This window comes from Bos indicus x Bos taurus, chromosome 18 (genome assembly GCF_003369695.1).
Source record: "Bos indicus x Bos taurus breed Angus x Brahman F1 hybrid chromosome 18, Bos_hybrid_MaternalHap_v2.0, whole genome shotgun sequence".
Taxonomy (NCBI): Eukaryota; Metazoa; Chordata; class Mammalia; order Artiodactyla; family Bovidae; genus Bos; species Bos indicus x Bos taurus.
The window spans coordinates 25667860-25687294 of record NC_040093.1 but is presented as its reverse complement, the minus strand read 5'-3'; the positions used below and the strand labels follow the sequence as shown (position 1 = coordinate 25687294).

Below are 19435 nucleotides of genomic sequence, written 5' to 3'. Positions count from 1 at the left end.
ATCTGGGGGGAGGGGAGCCATTGGCCCACCACCAGCTGCTTCTAAAAGGGTAAACCTTTTCAACACTTTTAAACCCCGTATGATAAACAGTTCTTAAGACTGCAGGAAAGAGGGAGGAAGCTGTGCAGAAGCTGGCTAAAACATCCATGGTCCGAGTTGCAGTGAGACTCAAGATTTCTCTAAATGTGAGGGTCAAGACTCAGCTATGTTCCCTTGAGGCTGTGGGGCTCCCAGCCACCACCCTAGACACTAATTGCTACAGAAACTGGTCACTTCCCAGTATCACCACCAGCGAAACAGTGCCTTTAGGTAGCCAGGGGCAACTCCCCTGCTTCAGCCCCACCCTGCTCCCGCCAGCCACTGAGTCTAGGGCCCAAGCCTCATCCGCCTGGAGACATACCTCCCTGGGACCAAGCACCCAGCCCAGACCCTGCCCCAGCATGAACCCGCTTCCGGGGTGACTTGAGATGGGGTACATCGCTTTCCTGCACGTGGTTCTTACATTTTCTTGGCCTCAAAAAAGGCAATGACGAAAATCATTTCATATTGGTAAGTTTGGAATGGCAGAATAGCTCAACAGAGGGCTGGAGGGGAGGCGTGGTGAAAACAAGCATCCTGACAAAAGCTCATAGAAGTTGCATTTGAAAGAACACTTACTCAGCAAAGCAGACCAAGAGACGTCTCACTGAGGAGTGCTGAGAAAATATCAGGCCTCAGGTGGCACAGTCCCAGAGACCATGGTGCTTGGAAAACGATTGTGAATGCGGCCCCCTGACACCATTCGTTCTACACCGAGGCCCTGGGGAGTATGGCATCCTGGTGAGTCTAGATACTTCTCTGGGCTAGACGGGCCTCAGGTCGGAGGTGATTATACTGTGACACCACGAGGGCCTGCCAGATACTAAGAAATGCCAAATGTGGGATTTCCCAAGCCTCTTAGACCCTTAACATATTGCCCTGACACTCCAGCAAAATCACACTGCTGTTGGAGAAGCTGCTTTGTGCAGTTCAAGATTCAGGGACAGTCTTACAAGCCCCTTCTTGCTATATAATACCTGTAAGTTATGTGTCGCTAACCAGGTGTCATCACACATGTACAGATGAGTTGCAACTGTGAAATGATGGCCAGTGTGTAAGCAGACATACTAATTATCCACTAGTCTGGAACAGTCTGAGCACAGCAAGCCTGGCCAGGACTGGTCCCCACGGACAGAGAAGTGAGCACATAGAGAAGGCAGTGGAGGCCCTTGGGCTTTGTTCTCGGTATCCCTGCCAAATTACGGGTGGAGAACTTAACTAGTTGACACTTTCCAAGATATCAGAAAAACAACAATAGCAGTTATTTCCAGGAACTTCTGCACTAAAGGTAGGACAAAACATTGATTTGGGCCTTGAGCAAAAAACTGGTTTCTTAGCAACCTAGGCCAGAATGTGATTTCAGAAGAAAAGAGTTCCTTCTGGTAAAAAAAAATAAACATCTTCTTATTGTTTCAATTATTTAAAAACTCTATCACATTATGACCCATGAGAAATTCAGTTCGCCTTTAAGAAAAAGCCAAACCAAACAGCAAAAGAAACATGAAAAATTATCTTAGATATGGGACTAGTAGAAATGAGCACACACTAAAGAAATAGATCCAAATTGTTCCCATTGATTTTTTTCATTGTTTTACATCAACCATCATCAAAATTCTAAAGACATAAACCTCACAAGACATTTAGAAATGCCCTGATCAGTGCTACTTGGTGTCAAGGTACAGGGAAGAAGCTGTTAAGCCATGCATTGTCTTCTGGAGATGAATCTGTATTTGGAGCAGTTTTCAGATTGTTGCTGCACCCACCTTTATTTGTAAGGTTATATTGGCAGGGGTTTTAAAAGCTGTGAAGACCCCACCAGTAAAGGAAAGAACAATTTATGTTTTATAAAAATATATCACTATTCAAGCCCATGATTTTAAGGCATAAGCAAGGTTGAAACAGTTCTATGAAGACATACAAGACCTTTTAGAACCAAAACCCAAAACTGATGTCCTTTTCATTATAAGGGACTGGAATGCAAAAGTAGGAAGTCAAGAAACACCTGGAGTAACAGGCAAATTTGGCCTTGGAGTACAGAATGAAGCAGGGCAAAGGCTAATAGAGTTTTGCCAAGAGAATGCACTGGTCATAACAAACACCCTCTTCGAACAACACAACAAGACTCTACACGTGGACATCACCAGATAGCAAACACCGAAATCAGATTGCTTATTTTCTTTGCAGCCAAAGATGGAGAAGCTCTATACAGGTAGCAAAAACAAGACCAGGAGCTGACTGTGGCTCAGATCATGAACTCCTTATTGCCAAATTCAGACTTAAGTTGAAGAAAGTAGGGAAAACCACTAGACCACTCAGATCAGATCAGATCAGATAAGTCGCTCAGTCATGTCCGATTCTTTGCGACCCCATGAATTGCAGCACGCCAGGCCTCCCTGTCCAACACCAACTCCCGGAGTTCACTGAGACTCACGTCCATCGAGTCAGTGATGACATCCAGCCATCTCATCCTCTGTCGTCCCCTTCTCCTCCTGCCCCCAATCCCTCCCAGCATCAGAGTCTTTTCCAATGAGACAACTCTTCACATGAGGTGGCCAAAGTACTGGAGTTTCAGCTTTAGCATCATTCCTTTCAAAGAAATCCCAGGGCTGATCTCCTTCAGAATGGACTGGTTGGATCTCCTTGCAGTCCAAGGGACTCTCAAGAGTCTTCTCCAACACCACAGTTCAAAAGCATCAATTCTTTGGCGTTCAGCCTTCTTCACAGTCCAACTTTCACATCCATACATGACCACAGGAAAAACCGTAGCCTTGACTAGATGGACCCTTGTTGGCAAAGTAATGTCTCTGCTTTTGAATATGCTATCTAGGTTGGTCATAACTTTCCTTCCAAGGAGTAAGCGTCTTTTAATTTCATGGCTGCAGTCACCATCTGCAGTGATTTTGGAGCCCAGAAAAATAGTCTGACACTGTTTCCACTGTTTCCCCATCTATTTCCCATGAAGTGATGGGACCAGATGCCATGACCTTCGTTTTCTGAATGTTGAGCTTTAAGCCAACTTTTTCACTCTCCATTTTCACTTTCATCAAGAGGCTTTTGAGTTCCTCTTCACTTTCTGCCATAAGGGTGGTGTCATCTGCATATCTGAGGTTATTGATATTTCTCTTGGAAATCTTGATTCCAGCTTGTGTTTCTTCCAGTCCAGCGTTTCTCATGATGTACTCTGCATAGAAGTTAAATAAGCAGGGTGACAATATACAGCCTTGACGTACTCCTTTTCCTATTTGGAACCAGTCTGTTGTTCCATGCCCAGTTCTAACTGTTGCTTCCTGACCTGCATACAAATTTCTCAAGAGGCAGGTCAGGTGGTCTGGTATTCCCATCTCTTTCAGACACAGTTTATTGTGATCCACACAGTCAAAGGCTTTGGCATAGTCAATAAAGCAGAAATAGATGTTTTTCTGGAACTCTCTTGCTTTTTCCATGATCCAGCGGATGTTGGCAATTTGATCTCTGGTTCCTCTGCCTTTTCTAAAACCAGCTTGAACATCTGGAAGTTCACAGTTCACATATTGCTGAAGCCTGGCTTGGAGAATTTTGAGCATTACTTTACTAGCGTGTGAGATGAGTACAATTGTGCAGTAGTTTGAGCATTCTTTGACATTACCTTTCTTTGGGATTGGAATGAAAACTGACCTTTTCCAGTCCTGTGGCCACTGCTGAGTTTTCCAAATTTGCTGGCATATTGAGTGCAGCACTTTCACAGCATCATCTTTCAGGATTTGGAATAGCTCAACTGGAATTCCATCACCTCCACGAGCTTTGTTCGTAGTGGTGCTTTCTAAGGCCCACTTGACTTCACATTCCAGGATGTCTGGCTCTAGGTCAGTGATCACACCATCGTGATTATCTGGGTGGTGAAGATCTTTTTTGTACAGTTGTTCTGTGTATTCTTGCCATCTCTTCTTAATATCTTCTGCTTCTGTTAGGTCCATAGCATTTCTGTCCCTTATCAAGCCCATCTTTGCATGAAATGTTCCTTTGGTATCTCTGATTTTCTTGAGATCTCTAGTCTTTCCCATTCTGTTGTTTTCCTCTATTTCTTTGCATTGATTGCTGAAGAAGGCTTTCTTATCTCTCCTTGCTATTCTTTGGAACTCTGCATTCAGATATTTATATCTTTCCTTTTCTCCTTTGCTTTTTGCTTCTCTTCTTTTCACAGCTATTTGTAAGGCCTCCCCAGACAGCCATTTTGCTGTTTTGCATTTCTTTTCCATGGGGATGGTCTTGATCCCTGTCTCCTGTACAATGTCACAAACCTCATTCCATAGTTCATCAGGCACTCTATCTATCAGATCTAGTCCCTTAAATCTATTTCTCACTTCCACTGTATAATCATAAGGGATTTGATTTAGGTCATACCTGAATGGTCTAGTGGTTTTCCCTACTTTCTTCAACTTAAGTCTGAATTTGGCAATAAGGAGTTCATGGTCTGAGCCACTTAGGAATGACCTAAATCAAATCCCTTACAGTGGAAGTGAGAAATAGATTAAGGGACTAGATCTGATAGACAGAGTGTCTGATGAACTATGGACAGAGGCTCATGACATTGTACAGGAGGCAGTGATCAAGACCGTCCTCAAGAAAAAGAAATTCAAAAAAGCAAAATGGCGGTCTGAGGAGGCCTTACAAATATCTGGGAAAAGAAGAGTAGTGAAAAGCAAAGGAGAAAAGGAAAGTTATACCCATTTGAATGCAGAGTTCCAAAGAATAGCAAGGAGAGATAAGAAAGGCTTCCTCACTGATCAGTGCAAAGAAATAGAGGAAAACAATAGAATGGGAAAGACTAGAGATCTCTTCAAGAAAATTAGAGATACCAAGGGAACATTTCATGCAAAGATGGGCTCAATAAAGGACAGAAATGCTATGGACTTAACAGAAGCAGAAGATATTAAGAGGTGGCAAGAATACACAGAAGTACTGTACAAAAAGATCTTCACGACCCAGATAATCACCTTGGTGTGATCACTCACCTAGAGCCAGACATCCTAGAATCTGAAGTCAAGTGAGCCTTAGAGAGCATCACTACAAACAAATCCAGGGGAGGGGATGGAATTCCAGTTGAGTGATTTCATCCTAAAAGATGAAGCTGTGAAAGTGCTGCACTCAATATGTCAGCAAATTTGGAAAACTCAGCAGTGGCCACAGGACTGGAAAAGGTCAGTTTTCATTCCAATCCCAAAGAAAGGCAATGCCAAAGAATGCTCAAACTACCACACAATTGCATTCATCTCACACGCTAGTAAAGTAATGCTCAAAATTCTCCAAGCCAGGCTTCAGCAATATGTGAACCATGAACTTCCAGATGTTCAAGATGGTTTTAGAAAAGGCAGAGGAACCAGAGATTACCAACATCTGCTGGATCATGGAAAAAGCAAGAGAGTTCCAGAAAAACATCTATTTCTGCTTTATTGACTATGCCAAAGCCTTTGACTGTGTGGATCACAACAAACTGTGGAAAATTCTTCAAGAGATGGGACTACCAGACTACTTGACCTGCCTCTTGAGAAATCTGGAAGCAACAGTTAGAAATGGACATGGAACAATGGACTGGTTCAAAGTAGGGAAAAGAGTACGTCAAGGTTGTATATTGTCACCCTGCTTATTTAACTTATATGCAGAGAACATCATGAGAAATGATGGCTGGATAAAGCACAAGCTGGAATCAAGATTGCCAGGAGAAATATCAATAACCTCAGATATGCAGATGACATCACCCTTATGGCAGAAAGTGAAGAGGAACTAAAGAGCCTCTTGATGAAAGTGAAAGAGGAGAGTGAAAAAGTTGGCTTAAAGCCCAACATTCAGAAAACTAAGATCATGGCATCTGGTCCCATCACTTCATGGGAAATAGATGGGGAAACAGTGGCTGACTTTATTTTTCTGGGTTCCAAAATCACTGCAGATGGTGACTGCAGCCATGAAATTAAAAGACGCTTACTCCTTGGAAGGGAAGTTATGACCAACCTAGACAGCATGTTAAAAAGCAGAGACATTACTTTGCCAACAAAGGTCCATCTAGTCAAGGCTATGGTTTTTCCAGTAGTCATGTATGGATGTGAGAGTTGGACTGTCAACAAAGGTGAGCACCAAAGAATTGATGCTTTTGAACTGTGGTGTTGGAGAAGACTCTTGAGAGTCCCTTGGACTGCAAGGAGATCCAACCAATCCATCCTAAAGGAGATCAGTCCCGAGTGTTCATTGGAAGGACTGATATTGAAGCTGAAACTCAATACTTTGTCCACCTGATGTGAAGACCTGACTTATTTGAAAAGACCCTAATGCTGGGAAAGATTGAGGGCAGGAGGAGAAGGGGATGACAGAGGATGAGATGGTTGGATGGCATCACCGACTCAATGGACATGAGTTTGGATAAACTCCAGGAATTGGTGATGGACAGGGAGGCCTGGCGTGCTGCAACCCATGGGGTCACAAAGAGTTGGACGCGACTGAGTGACTGAACTGAACCGAAGGTTGAAATAGGAATTTAAGATTTTTAAAAGTGAACTGATTAAAGAAAGTACTGGTTAAATAATAGTACAAGTGGCTAATATGTACCTTCTTTTTTCTCCTGTGCTACACAGTGGGTTCTCATTAGTTACTCATTTTATTCTATTTTTTTTATTGAAGTATAATTGCTTTACAATGCTGTGTTAGTTTTTGCTGTACAATGAAGGGAGTCAGCTATATGTATACATATATCTTCCCTCTTGTACCTCCCTCCCCTGCCCCACTCACCCAACTAGGTCATCACAGAACACTGAGCTGAGCTCCCTGTGCTATACAGCAGGTTCCCACTGGCTATTGTTTTCACATGGTTGTGTATATATATGTCAATCCTAACCTCCCAATTTGTCTCACCCTCCCCTCTCCCCTGGCTCTCCCCCCACCGCCGTGTCCATATGTCCATTTTCTACATCTGTGTCTCTTCCTGCCCTGGAAATAGGTTCCTCTGTGCATTTTTCTAGATTCCAGATATATACATCAATATTCAATATCTGTTTTCTAATTTACTCTGTATGACAGACTCTAGGTCCATCCACATCTCTATAACTGATCCAATTTCATTCCTTTTTATGGTTGAGTAATTTGTTGTTGTTCAGTTGCTAAGTCATGTCCAACTCTTTTTGACCTCATGGACTGTAGCACACCAGGCTCCTCTGTCCTCTGCTACCTACCAGAGTTTGCTCAAACTCATGTCCATTGAGTCAGTGATGCTATCTAACCTTCTCATCCTCTGCCGCCCCCTTCTCATTTTGCCTTCAGTCTTCCTAAGAATCAGGGTCTTTTCTAAGGAGTCAATTCTTCATATCAGGTGGCCAAAGTATTGGAGCTTTAGCATCAGCATCAGTCCTGCCAATGAATATTCAGGGTTGATTTCCTTTAGAATTGACTGGTTTGATCTCCTTGCAGTCCAAGGGACTCTCAAGAGTCTTCTCCAGCACCACAGTTCAAAGATATCAATTCTTCAGCACTCAGCCTTCTTTTGATCCAGTATTCACATCCATACATGACTACTGGAAAAAATCCATAGCTTTGACTAATGTGCACCTTTGTCGGCAAAGTGATAGCTCTGCTTTTTGATATGCTGTCTAGGTTTATCATAGCTTTCCTTCCAAGGAGCAAGCATGTGTCTTACTTTCATGGCTGCAGTCACTATCTGCACTGATTTTGGAGCCCAAAAAATAAAATCTGTCACTGCTTCCACTTTTTCGCCTTCTATTTGCCATGTAGTGATGGGAGCAATATTCTATTGCATATATGTTTACCACAACTTCTTCATCCATTCATCTGTCATTGGATATTTAAGTTGTTCCTGTGTCCTAGCTATTGTAAATAGTGCTGCAATGAACACTGGGGTATGTGTGTAATTTTGAATTATGGTTTTCTCAGGGTATATCCTCAGTAGTGAGATTGCTGGGTCATAAGGTAGTATTATTTTTAGATTTTTAAGGAGCCTGCAGACTGTTCTCCACAATGGCTATATCAGTTTCCATTCCCACCAACAGTGTAAGAGGGATCCCTTTTTTCTACATCCTATCCAGCATTTTCTGTTTGTAGATTTTTTAGTGATGGCCATTCTGACTGGTGTGAGGAGGTACCTCATTGTAGTTTTGATTTTCATTTCTCTAATAATTAGTGATGTTGAGTATCTTTTCATGTGTCTCTTGGCCATGTGTATGTCTTCTTTGGAGAGATGTCTATTTAGGTCTTCCACCCATTTTCTGATTGGATTATTTCTTTGGTATTTGATTGGGCTGTTAGTTTCTTTGGTATGAGCTGTTTGTATATTTTGCATATTAATCCCTTGTCAGTTGCTTCATTTGCAAATATTTTCTCCCATTCTGAGGGATGTCTTTTCTTCTAGTTTATGGTTTCTTTTGCTGTGCAAAAGCTTTTACATTTGCTGAGTCCTATTTGTTTATTTTTATTTTCATTACTCTAGGAGGTGGGTCAAAAAAGGTTTTGCTGTAGTTTATGTCAGAGTGTTCTGCCTGTGTTTTCCTCCAAGAGTTTTATAGTGTCCGGCCTTACATTTAGGTCTTTAATCCATTTTGAATGTATTTTAGTGTATGGTATTAGGGAGTGTTCTAATTTCACTCTTTTACAGGTAGCTGTCCAGTTTTCCCAGCACCACTCATTGAAGAGACTGTCTTTTCCCGTTGTGTGTTCCTGCCTCCTTGGTCATAGATTAGTTGACCACAGGTGCACGGACTTGTCTGTGTTTCTGTTTTTGTGCCCAGATCATACTTTCTGGATTACTGTAGATTTTTAGTATAATCTGAACTCAGGGAGCCCGATTCCCCCAACTTCATTTTTCTTTCTCAAGATTGCTTTGGCTATTCAGTGTCTTTTGTGTTTCCAAATAAATTGTAAACATTTTTGAGTCTAATTCTGTGAAAATGCCATTGGTAATCTGATAGGGGTTGCACTGAATCTGTAGGTTGCTTTGGGTAGTATAGTCATTTTCACAATATTGATTCTTCCAATCTGAGAACATGGTATATCTCTCCGTTTCTGTGTGTGTGTGTGTGTGTGTGTGTGTGTGTGTGTGTGTGTGTTTTATTTCTCTCATCAGTATCTTATCGTTTTCTGAGTACTGGTCTTTTTTCCTCCCTAGGTAGGTTTATTCCTAGGTATTTTATTCTTTTTTGTTACAGTGGTAAATGGTGTTGTTTCCTTTGTTTCTTTTTCTGATCTTTCCTTGCTAGTGTATAGGGATGCAAGAGATTTCTGTGCTTTAATTTTGTACCCTGCAACTTTGCCAGATTCATTGATTAGCACCAGTGGTTTTCTGGTAGCATCTTTAGGATTTTCTATGTACAGTATCATGTTATCTGCAAACACTGACAGTTTAACTTCTTTTTCAATTTGGATTTATTTTATTTCTCTTTCATCTTTGATTGCCATGGCTAGCCTGGAGAATCCCAGGGGCGGGGAAGCCTGGTGGGCTGCCGTCTATGGGGTCACACAGAGTCGGACACGACTAAAGTGACTTAGCAGCGGCAGCAGCAGCAGCACTTCCAGAACTATGTTGAACAACAGTGGTGAGAACGGCCACCCTTGTTTTGTTTCTGATCTTAGAGGAAGCGCTTGCAGCCTGTCGCCCGTGAGAACGACGCTGCTGTGGCGTTGTCACAAGGTCTTTATTACATGAGGGAGTTTCCCTTTGTGTCCACTTTCTGAAGAGTTTTTATTACAAATGGTTGTTGAATTTTGTCAAAAGGCTTTTCTGCATCTATTGAGTTGATCATCTGGTTTTTATTCCTCAGTTTGCATCCCTGGGGTAAATCTCACTTGATCGTGGTGTGTGAGCCTTTAAATGTGTTGCTGGATTCTGTTTGCTAGCATTTTGTTGAGGCTCTGTGTCTATGTTCATCAGTGGTGTTGGCCTGTGGTTTTCTCTCTGTGTGATATCTTTGTCTGGTGCCCAGCAGGCACTCTGCAAGAACCACTCCAGACCCTGCCCCCCAGCAACCCTGCACCTGCAGACTCCACGCCCCCCTACTCCGCCATCTTGGCCGAAGTTTAATTTATAAACTAGACACAGTAAGAGAATGTCCGCATGGCCAGCATCACTATTCTTGCATTTTAGAATGGTTATTGAGTAAAATAAGAGCCTTCCCTGGTGGCTCAGATGGCAAAGAATCTGCCTGCAATGCGGGAGACCTGGGTTCAATCCCTGGGTCAGGAAGATTCCCTGGGGAAAGAAATGGCAACCCACTCCAATCTACTTGCCTGGAGAATTCCATGAACAGAAGAGCAGGGTGGGCTAGAGTCCATGGGGTTGCAAAGAGTCAGACACGACTGAGCGACTAACACAAGGGTTCCTTGAACATAATAAGCACTGCAGTACTGGACAGTCAATCTGATAACCCAGACTGTCCAGTATGACAGCTATCAGGTGGGTAGGTATCACATACAGCATGAGTATCCTGGAGGAAGGGCTGATTCATGCCCTGGTGGGACAGCACGCGATTTCATCTCAACACACAGAATGGCGGATAGCTTAAAACTTACAAATCGTTTATTTCTGAAGTTTGCCATTTAATATTATGGACCTGTAGTTGACCGCTGGTAACTGAAACCTCAGTTGATGGGGGGACCACTGTATGTATCACCATGATCTGACATTCTGCTTTCTTCAGGATCTACAAGATAAGGTGTTTAACTTCAAACTTTTTTTTAAGACTCTTCTGCTGTTATTTTACATTTGTATTTTTTTCCAGCCGAACCTTTGTGATAAAGTCAGGTGGGTGGGCACTCTCAGAAACATGGAAAGAGACAGACTGTGAAACTGAAGGAGTGCCAGTCTATGTATCAGGAAATACAAATGGTAATTCTGTCCTGTCCAGGCCACGCGTGGCTGTTTAGTTACATTATCACGGACAAATAAAAAATGTAAACCAAGTTCTTCACTCACACCACCCATATCTCACATGTAGCTGTCTGCTGCCACGATGGACAGAGTAGAGTGTAGAACGTACCCGTCACTGCAGAATGCTCTAAGCTAGTCTGTGGTGTGACATTCTCTGACGTGGGCAAATTCCTTAACTCAGGGTTTCTTAACCTCAGCACTATTGATGTTTGGGGACAGGTAACTTTTGGTTGTGGTGGGCCATCTTGTGCTGCTTTTAGCGGCATCTCTGTGCTCTGTCCACTAAGCATCATAGCTTTACATCAGTTGTGCAACCAAAACTATCTCCAAACATTGCTATTTGTCTCCTGGGGATGCATAGTCACCCCGGTTGGGAACCACTGCCTTAACTGCTTTGGGATTTAGTTTCATCATCGACTAAAGGGGGTTTTGCTATAAGAAGAGGACCCTCCCATAAGTCTAACATTCAGCATGTCCAGACACCTAGCTGCTTCTCTCATCAAGTGCCGCTTTCTCGAGCACCATCTTTCTCCACCGCTGCTTGTCGTTACCCTGCCTCTCGCCAATGCCAGCAAGTTGCACTGAGGAGCATTGCTCTAACGAGTGGGAGACCCAGAGCTGACGTATAGACCTGTCTCCGTGCCATGGTTTTTCTGGCTGAAGGTACAGTGGCACCTGGTTTTGTCCATCACTAGCTCCGCTTCTCAAAAACCCCTGGTTTCATCATAGCCTGAGTTGAGTTCCTAAACAGAGGTGTTCATCTCCACATGATTGCTGCCTCCTGCACATCCTATGTAGGGTCTTCTGGAAGGATGTTGTCTTCACTGGGATGCATTTTGTATTTGACATTGCCCTTGGCTCGTGGAGTCAGGGAAACCCCTTAGGGCCTTAACTGGACTATGAACTCAAGAGCAGAGACCCTGTTTTATTAACCCTCAGCACCTGGCACAGTGCTTGACAGCATTGGACAGTTGGCATCTAGATAAATAAATGACCATATATTTTTGGTGGGGAAATAAGATGGTAGTCTAAGGACTTTGCTACTCCAAAGTATAGTCGGCAGACAAGCAGCATCCGGATCCCCTGGAGGCTCATTAGGGACAGGTTCCCCAGCCTCACCCCAAGCCTGTGGATCGCCATCCCTGGTGATCTGGGCACGCAGTAGAGTTGGAGAGCACCGGTCTAGAAGACTCTGCACTCAGTCTGTAGCCTTCTTCAGGGACAGAGGGACTTACCACGAGCTTTACCTGGGAGCTTTCTGGTGTCTCTGCTTATAAGGACACTAATCCTGTTGGATCAGGGCCACATCATTATGACTGACTTAACTACTTTCCTTTAGGTCCTGTCTCCAAACACTGCCACCAGGGCTATATGAACTGGGGGGCAGGGGGGCAAAATTTAGTCCATAATATCGATCATTTTAAAAAGTGATCATTGCGAAACGCTGCCTGCCTTAGTTGAGGGGAGGAGGACTTGGCCATCTCACACCCTTTATCTCATTTATCTTGTGCAGCTGCCCGATGAGCTAGGTAGCGCCACCTCATTTCACAGATGAGGAAACAGAGGCTCCTCGAGGTTGATTCATCTTCCTAAGGTTTCACAGCTAGAACCTGGAGTCCAAACATCTGTGCAGGTGACAGAGCTGGTGCTGCGTAGGCTGCTGGAGTGAGGGATTAAAATTCCTAATAAGGCGAGGGAGTTTTATCTTCATGGCAGGCCTCTCAGACACTGAAGACACAGAGTCAGATGTTTGGCTCGCTGGAAGGACCCCAGACTCTAGAATCTCAAGAGCCAGTTGCACACAGGGCTGAGAGCCCACGGTCCTGGCTCCGGCACACCCACGAGCTTTCTCAGAGATAAGATCCTGAGGCTTAGGTTTTAGAATGGCTGTGGCAGATTCTTCAGGCTGTCGGTTTCAAGGGGTCTAGTCACTGATCATGGAGAAGGCAATGGCACCCCACTCCAGTACTCTTGCCTGGAAAATCCCATGGACAGAGGAGCCTGGTAGATTGCAGTCCATGAGGTCGCTAAGAGTCAGACACGACTGAAGCAACTTAGCAGCAGCAGCAGTCACTGATCAATCCCGAGGACAAGGTTGGTGAGACCCTGGGCCCTGCTCTCCAGGAGAGTCTAGGGCCGGGGAGAAATGCCAGCAGGCACTCTGACCAGCGCAGTGGGTGCTCCCTCAGTGGGGAATTCTGCCCAAAACTGCAGTGACAGGCCGCCAACTGCAGGCTGAGGGAGACGATGCCACTCATGGTGACCAGGGGTGGGCTCACTGCCAAGTCTCTGGTGTTCCTGAACTTCGAGTTCCAAAACCTAGCAAGCTTTGGAGGGTGCCCAGGCCACACACCCTGAGGACATCAAAGCCTAAGGGAGGGGCCCAGGATTAGAGCTCCTGAGAGGTGCATTGCTGCCTGCTGGAAAGGTGGGCTGGGGGGCCGGGAACGCTGGGCTCTGCAATCATATCAGGGTTGAATAGTTGAGTTTGACCTAGATCACTGGAACCTACCACCTCAGTAGGGAGAACTATTAATTGCCAAATGGCCATAGACAGTTTTTCAAGTATGAGTCAGAATTCTACCCACCACTGTTCTTTACCAGCTGTAGGATCTCAACGAATTGCTTCATCTGTGGGTCACAGATGGGCAACCCAGGGCTGTGTCCTGGCAGACCTTGTTGATTTGGCTTTGATCATGGTAATTTTTTAAAATATTTCGTTTGTTCTTTTTCTTCCACTTTTGTGAAAGTGTTGGCATTATTTTCATTCTCTGAGGTAAGCTTGATTTTGCTATTCCCTTTGTTTTGTAACTTGGGGGTTTCTTGCTCTTTTTTAAAAAATTCATTTTATTGAACTATATACTTTAGAGAGCTGTTCCAGCACAGAGTGCCCTCCATTTCTGAGTGAAAGAGGCTTGGTGTAGGGGGCCTGCCTGGAAGTGAAGACTGTGGTCCAACTAGTGGGAACCAGGCACGCAGGATCCTCAGGGGGCTCATTTGCTTGAACATCCTCCCCAGCTCCCTCCACACATACATGGCAGCCTTGGGGACTAGACTGCTCAGGCCGCAGGGAGGAGACAGCAGCCCCAGGGACTGACGCCTAAGAGGAGTGGAGGAGACATTTATTTTTGGTTTCCTATCGTGGAATTTTTATTCTCTATTGGGACACATTGATTTGGAGGGTTGTGTTAATCACAGGTGTACAGCAAGTTGATTCAGCTAACATATACATGTGCCTGTCTTTTTAGGGTTCTCTTCCATAGAGTTTGAGAGGGTATTGGGTACAGTTTCTTGTTTATAGAGCACATCCTTGTTCATTATTCTTTTTCTCTTGTCTGTGTATTTATCTGTATAGAAGAGTACATGGGTTAATCCCAAACTTCTCAGTTATCTCTCCACAACCACCTGGTCTTCCCATTTGGTAAGGGAAGTCTCTTTTCTAAGCATCTGTTTCTGTTTGATCCAAGAGTTCATTTGTATCCATCATGAGATTTCACCTGTATGTGGTATCGCGTGCTTTTTGTCTTTCTCTGATGACTTGACTTAGTGTGACCGTCTCCAGGTCCGTATCCTTGTTGCTGCAATGGGCACCACTTCATTCTCTCGTGAGGGTTTCGGTCATAGTCCATGAATGTGTGCGGCACATCTTTAGCCTCCCTTCTTCTGTGGCTTGAGGTTTTTGTTGCTTGTGCGCCTTGGCTGTTGTAAACAGCACCGTAAAGAACGTTGGGACGCATGTGTGTCCCGGAGGGGTGCTTTGCCTAGGGTCTAGGCCCCAGAGGCAGATTGCAGCATCCTGGGCTGCTTTTTGCTTTTAAAGGAGCCTGCATGCCCTTGTCCATGGTAGCTCTTGTCAAGTGCATCCCCCACTGCAGCTCTAGGAGTGTTCCCTGGTCTCCTGGCCTTCTGCAGTATTTATTGTTGGTACATTTTCCACCAACTGCTGCTAACCAGAGCTCCTTGTAGTTCTGGTGTGCCTTCCTCTATTCAATTGGGCGGCCCAGGATTTCCACAGGAGGGGGATTTGTTTAAGCGTAAGCAAAATTTGCCATTTGAAATTGGCTCCTGAAGGTCGGCCTTCTTTTGAATTCTGTTTCTGCTGCCTCCTGCGTGTCATCTGTCCAGCAAAGAGATCATTTAGAGCAGAGCAGCTCTGGTGAATATGAAATGCCCATAGGTCCTGGATTTGCGGTTGTCGTTTCCTAGGACGGCCACAAGGGGGCAGCACGTATTCGTGCCCCGCTCTGCCTACTGCGGAAACTGCGTGTCCCTGGGCTGGAAATTATTGTGGAAAGGGCAGAACAGACACAAAGGGCCAGAGTGTCATCCTCTGCCCCTTACCCTTCTCCCTCCAGACCCATCCCATCCCCTGCCAAAGTCTTACGCTGAGGCAGCTGTCCTAGGCAGGTGGAGCCTCTCTAGGGGGAGAGGCTGGAAGTAGGAACCCCTTGAGCAAAAGAGGGGAAAACAGGGTGACTTTTCAAACCTCTTCCAACACAGAGTCCACAATTTTCTAGGTGCAGGAGGCTTGCTTTATGTGTAGTGGGACCACTTGAATTTTAAGGTGGTGGTCTCAGGCAGTCAAGATATCACTGTGCTCCTTGGCTGGCACAACCTTTCCAGCTCCCCCATGAAGACCTCAGTTAGGCCTGGAAGTCAAGCCCATTAAGGCCCAGGGACGAGAGAGCAGCGCAGGGGTCTGAGACCTGAGGAGAACGCAGGGACGCTGGTTTGGGGGTTTTTCTTCTAGAGTAGTTTTTATTTTCTGTTCGAGTCAGTCCTGAATTTAAACCAGAGTCCGCCCTGAGTGTGGTACTCATTTTGGCCTGACTCTGGTCCACACTCAGGCCTACCTATGGTCCACACAAGCCTGCCTCTGGTCCACTGAGGACTGATTCTTCTCAACACTACGGCCTGAATCCATACACGAGGCCTGATGTGGTCTGCAACGAGGCCTGCCTCTCATCCACAGAGGCCTGACTGTGTCTAAACTGGGCCTGACCCTGGTCCACACTGAAGGCTGACTGTCGTACCCACTTAGTCCTGACTCTAGTCCATGCAGAGGCCTAAGTCTGGTCCACCCTGAGGCCTGAGTCTGGTCGACCCCGAGGCCTGAGTGTGGGCCACGCTGAGGCCTGACTCTGGTCCATGCTGAGGCCTCACTCTGGTCCACGCTCAGGTCTGGCTCTGGTCCACAATCAGGCCTGCCTTTGGTCCATACAGAGGGCTGTCTCTCGTCCACACTGAGGCCTGGCTCTGGTCCACATGGAGGGCTCACTCTGGTCACACTGAGGCCTGACTCCAGTCCTCACTTAGGCCTCACTCTGGTCCACTCTAATGCCCGTCTCCTGGTGAACACTAAGGCCTCACTCTCGTCTACACTAATGCCTGACTCTGGGCCACACTAATGCCTGGCCCTGGTGCACACTAAGGCCTGACCCTCATGCAACTAAGATGTGACTGCGGTACTCAGGCCTACTCTGGACCACACTCAGGCCTGACTCTGGGCCACACTCAGGCCTGACTCTGGGCCACACTCAGGCCTACTCTGGACCACACTCAGGCCTGACTCTGGGCCACACTCAGGCCTGACTCTGGGCCACACTCAGGCCTGACTCTGGACCACACTCAGGCCTGACTCTGGACCACACTAATGCCTGACTCTGGGCCACACTAACGCCTGACTCTGGGCCACACTAACTCCTGACTCTGGACCACACTCAGGCCTGACTCTGGACCACACTAAGGTCTCACTCTGGGGCGCACTAAGGCCTGACCGTGGCACTCCCCTAGGACTGACTCTGGTCCTCACTAAGGCCTGACTCTGGTCCACCTAAGGCCTGCCTCTCATCCACACTACGGCAACTCTGGCCCACACTAGGACCTGCCTCTGGTCCACACCAAGGCCTGCCTTTTGTCCACACTGAGGCCTGACTCTGGTCCTCACATTGTCCTGACCGTTGTACTCAGGCCTGACTCTGATCCATACTAACGCCTTACTACGGTCCCCACTAAGGCCTGACCCTGACTTACTCTTGACTCTGGGACTCACCTAGGCCTGACTGTGGCCACACTAAGGCCTGATTCTAGTCTTAGGTCTTACTCTGGTCCACATCAAGACCTGACTCTGGTTGTAGCAAAGGCCTGTCTCGTCGTAACACAGGCCTAACTCTGGTCCTCACAAAGGAAGGCCTTAGTCTGTCCCTCCCTCAGTCTCTGAGTCAGTCTTCTCTATGGCCTATACATCTTAAATCAACTCTACGCAAAAATAAGTTAAAATTACTGGTGGGCTGCAGGTAAGTGAGAAACCGTCACAAGATTTCAAAGCTATTATCAACATAGGACTATATACAGCATCATCTATTTAGCTTCCACGCCTAGTGAGAGATCTGGAGAAAGCTACTGTTTTTCTGAAGACAGCTGCACCTCAATGACATTGGCAGCACGAGGAACAATAACCAAGACAGCTAAGCAGGTACGGTGCAAGGAGAGATGATGGTAGAGGAGAGGCGGTTCAGATATACAAGGCAGTGTCATTCTGCCGTAAAATACAATCAAATATTGCCTTTGCCAGCCACAGCAACTGAAAAACACATGATCATGATCTTGGAGAGACAGCAGTGAGCGGTCCTGAAGAGAAACCTTAGCTCCCTGCTCAGGAATTGAACCCGGGTAGCCTGTATGAACACCAGGATTCCCAACCACGAGACCACCAGTGGCCAGAGGCTAGAAGCAAAGTGACCCTGCGTCTTTTCCCCGTTTGAAACCAAGACTATTTTAAGGAGGCGAGAGGTGTAAATACATATATGAAGTCCATTATTATAGACACAGCACAACCTGTGGGAGAGCACGCGGAAGCCCAGTTTAAGACAGAAGCAGGACAGAGACACAACCGAGAGAAGCCTGGGCATCTGAGGGGCACAGGAGGAGGCGGTGTGAGTCCCTCACGTGGGGCAGCCCTTCCGCGTCTGTGCTTACCTTTCACCAACTGTCTTGTTTCTTGCTTCACACACATCTGACTCGACTAGGACCCTGCCCAAGGTGAGGGCACAACTTTTTGCTAAGATTGACCCCACAGTGGAAGCCTGTGGGTGCACGTCCACACTTATTATGGGGTGGGGCCCCCTCCCTCTTTGGCCTCCAAGGAGCCTTCCTGCGCCTGTGCACACAGGGAAGTCTTCCTTGACCTCAGGCGTAGGCACCTTATCTTTATTCCAGCAGCGCTCAGCCTCTGCCATTAGCCTGAGTGTCTGGGTGAAAACAAAGCTTCAGTTTCACTCCACTTGACAAACACCAGCAGTCCACCAGAGGCACCTCTGTCTCCCACCTCAAATCCCTCCGAGAGACATGAACCCCAGAAGCCTTTATTGGGAGGGTGAAGCTCTGTCTTCTGCAGTTTCTTCAAGCTGGCGTGGGGCTCGTAGACCCTACCTAGCTGGGCCATGGCGCTCTCACCCTGTCTCATTTAGGGCCCTCAGAGGGACTTCTGTTGTTACTCCTGAAGGATCTGTTCTGAGGATTTGCTGGAATCTCTGCATCACCGTCATCTTGATGTGAACCTGTAGTAATCTGAAAGAGACAAATTTAACAAGATTTAAAAAGGCAGGAGCCAAAGGTCAGTAAAAGAATTATTTTGACCAGGGGCCCAGGCAGGAGTGAGAAGCAGGTTACGTTTTTTACAAATTTCAATCCTGGTCCAGATACAGAGTCAGTGCTTGAGCCACCCTGTCCAAAGGATCCACAGAACCTTTTGTTGTGGTCTGACATATTTTTGGTATCATTTTTATTATCCCAGAGTGACTGATGTAGGTGTGACAGGCCACTCAACTTCAGAAGCAGTTGGAGAAGTGACAACCTGAATATTAATATACAAAATTGATCTCATTTATTTCCAGGAGAATAAGCTTGAATCCCTGTCTATACCTGGCACTTCAAGGAGACTTGCAGGCTTGTAGCCAGTAGCCTAGTTTTATCTAAGTTGGTTTTGATGTATTATTAACACTTAAACCAAAGCATCTTCCCCTGGGTCCTTTAATGCAAATCTTTTGTCACCTTCTAGATCTATATTTCTTCTATTTTTTCCCCCATTTATAAACAACCAACTGTAGAACAGAATTATTATCATTACTTTTTTACAACAAAAACATCTCCAGCCTTTATATCTTCTCTCACTGACAACATATATCTTACTTGCTTTATGCACCAAAATCATTTCCTTGTCACTTTAGTAGCTTTTAACCTTTAAAAAACCTTGACTCCTAGTGAAAACCAAGAAGAAAGCAATTGTTAACTTTTTATCATATTGGCACTCTCTAATTAGCAAACTCAGGAACATATTTTAAAATCTCTAAAAACATGTATTTTTCCAAAGTTCAATTTCTTTTCTCAATATAATACAAGGGATGTGTCTAATAAACCCAAATATCTTTAGTTTTTTTCTTATAATTAGAATTATGTGAT

The 19435-nt window shown here is 45.5% G+C and overlaps 1 pseudogene; it reads right to left on the bottom strand.

Moving 5' to 3' along the window:
- Positions 1 to 12982: 12982 nt before the first annotated feature.
- LOC113875337 overlaps positions 12983 to 19435 on the bottom strand; it is a 39985-nt pseudogene continuing 33532 nt past the window's right edge.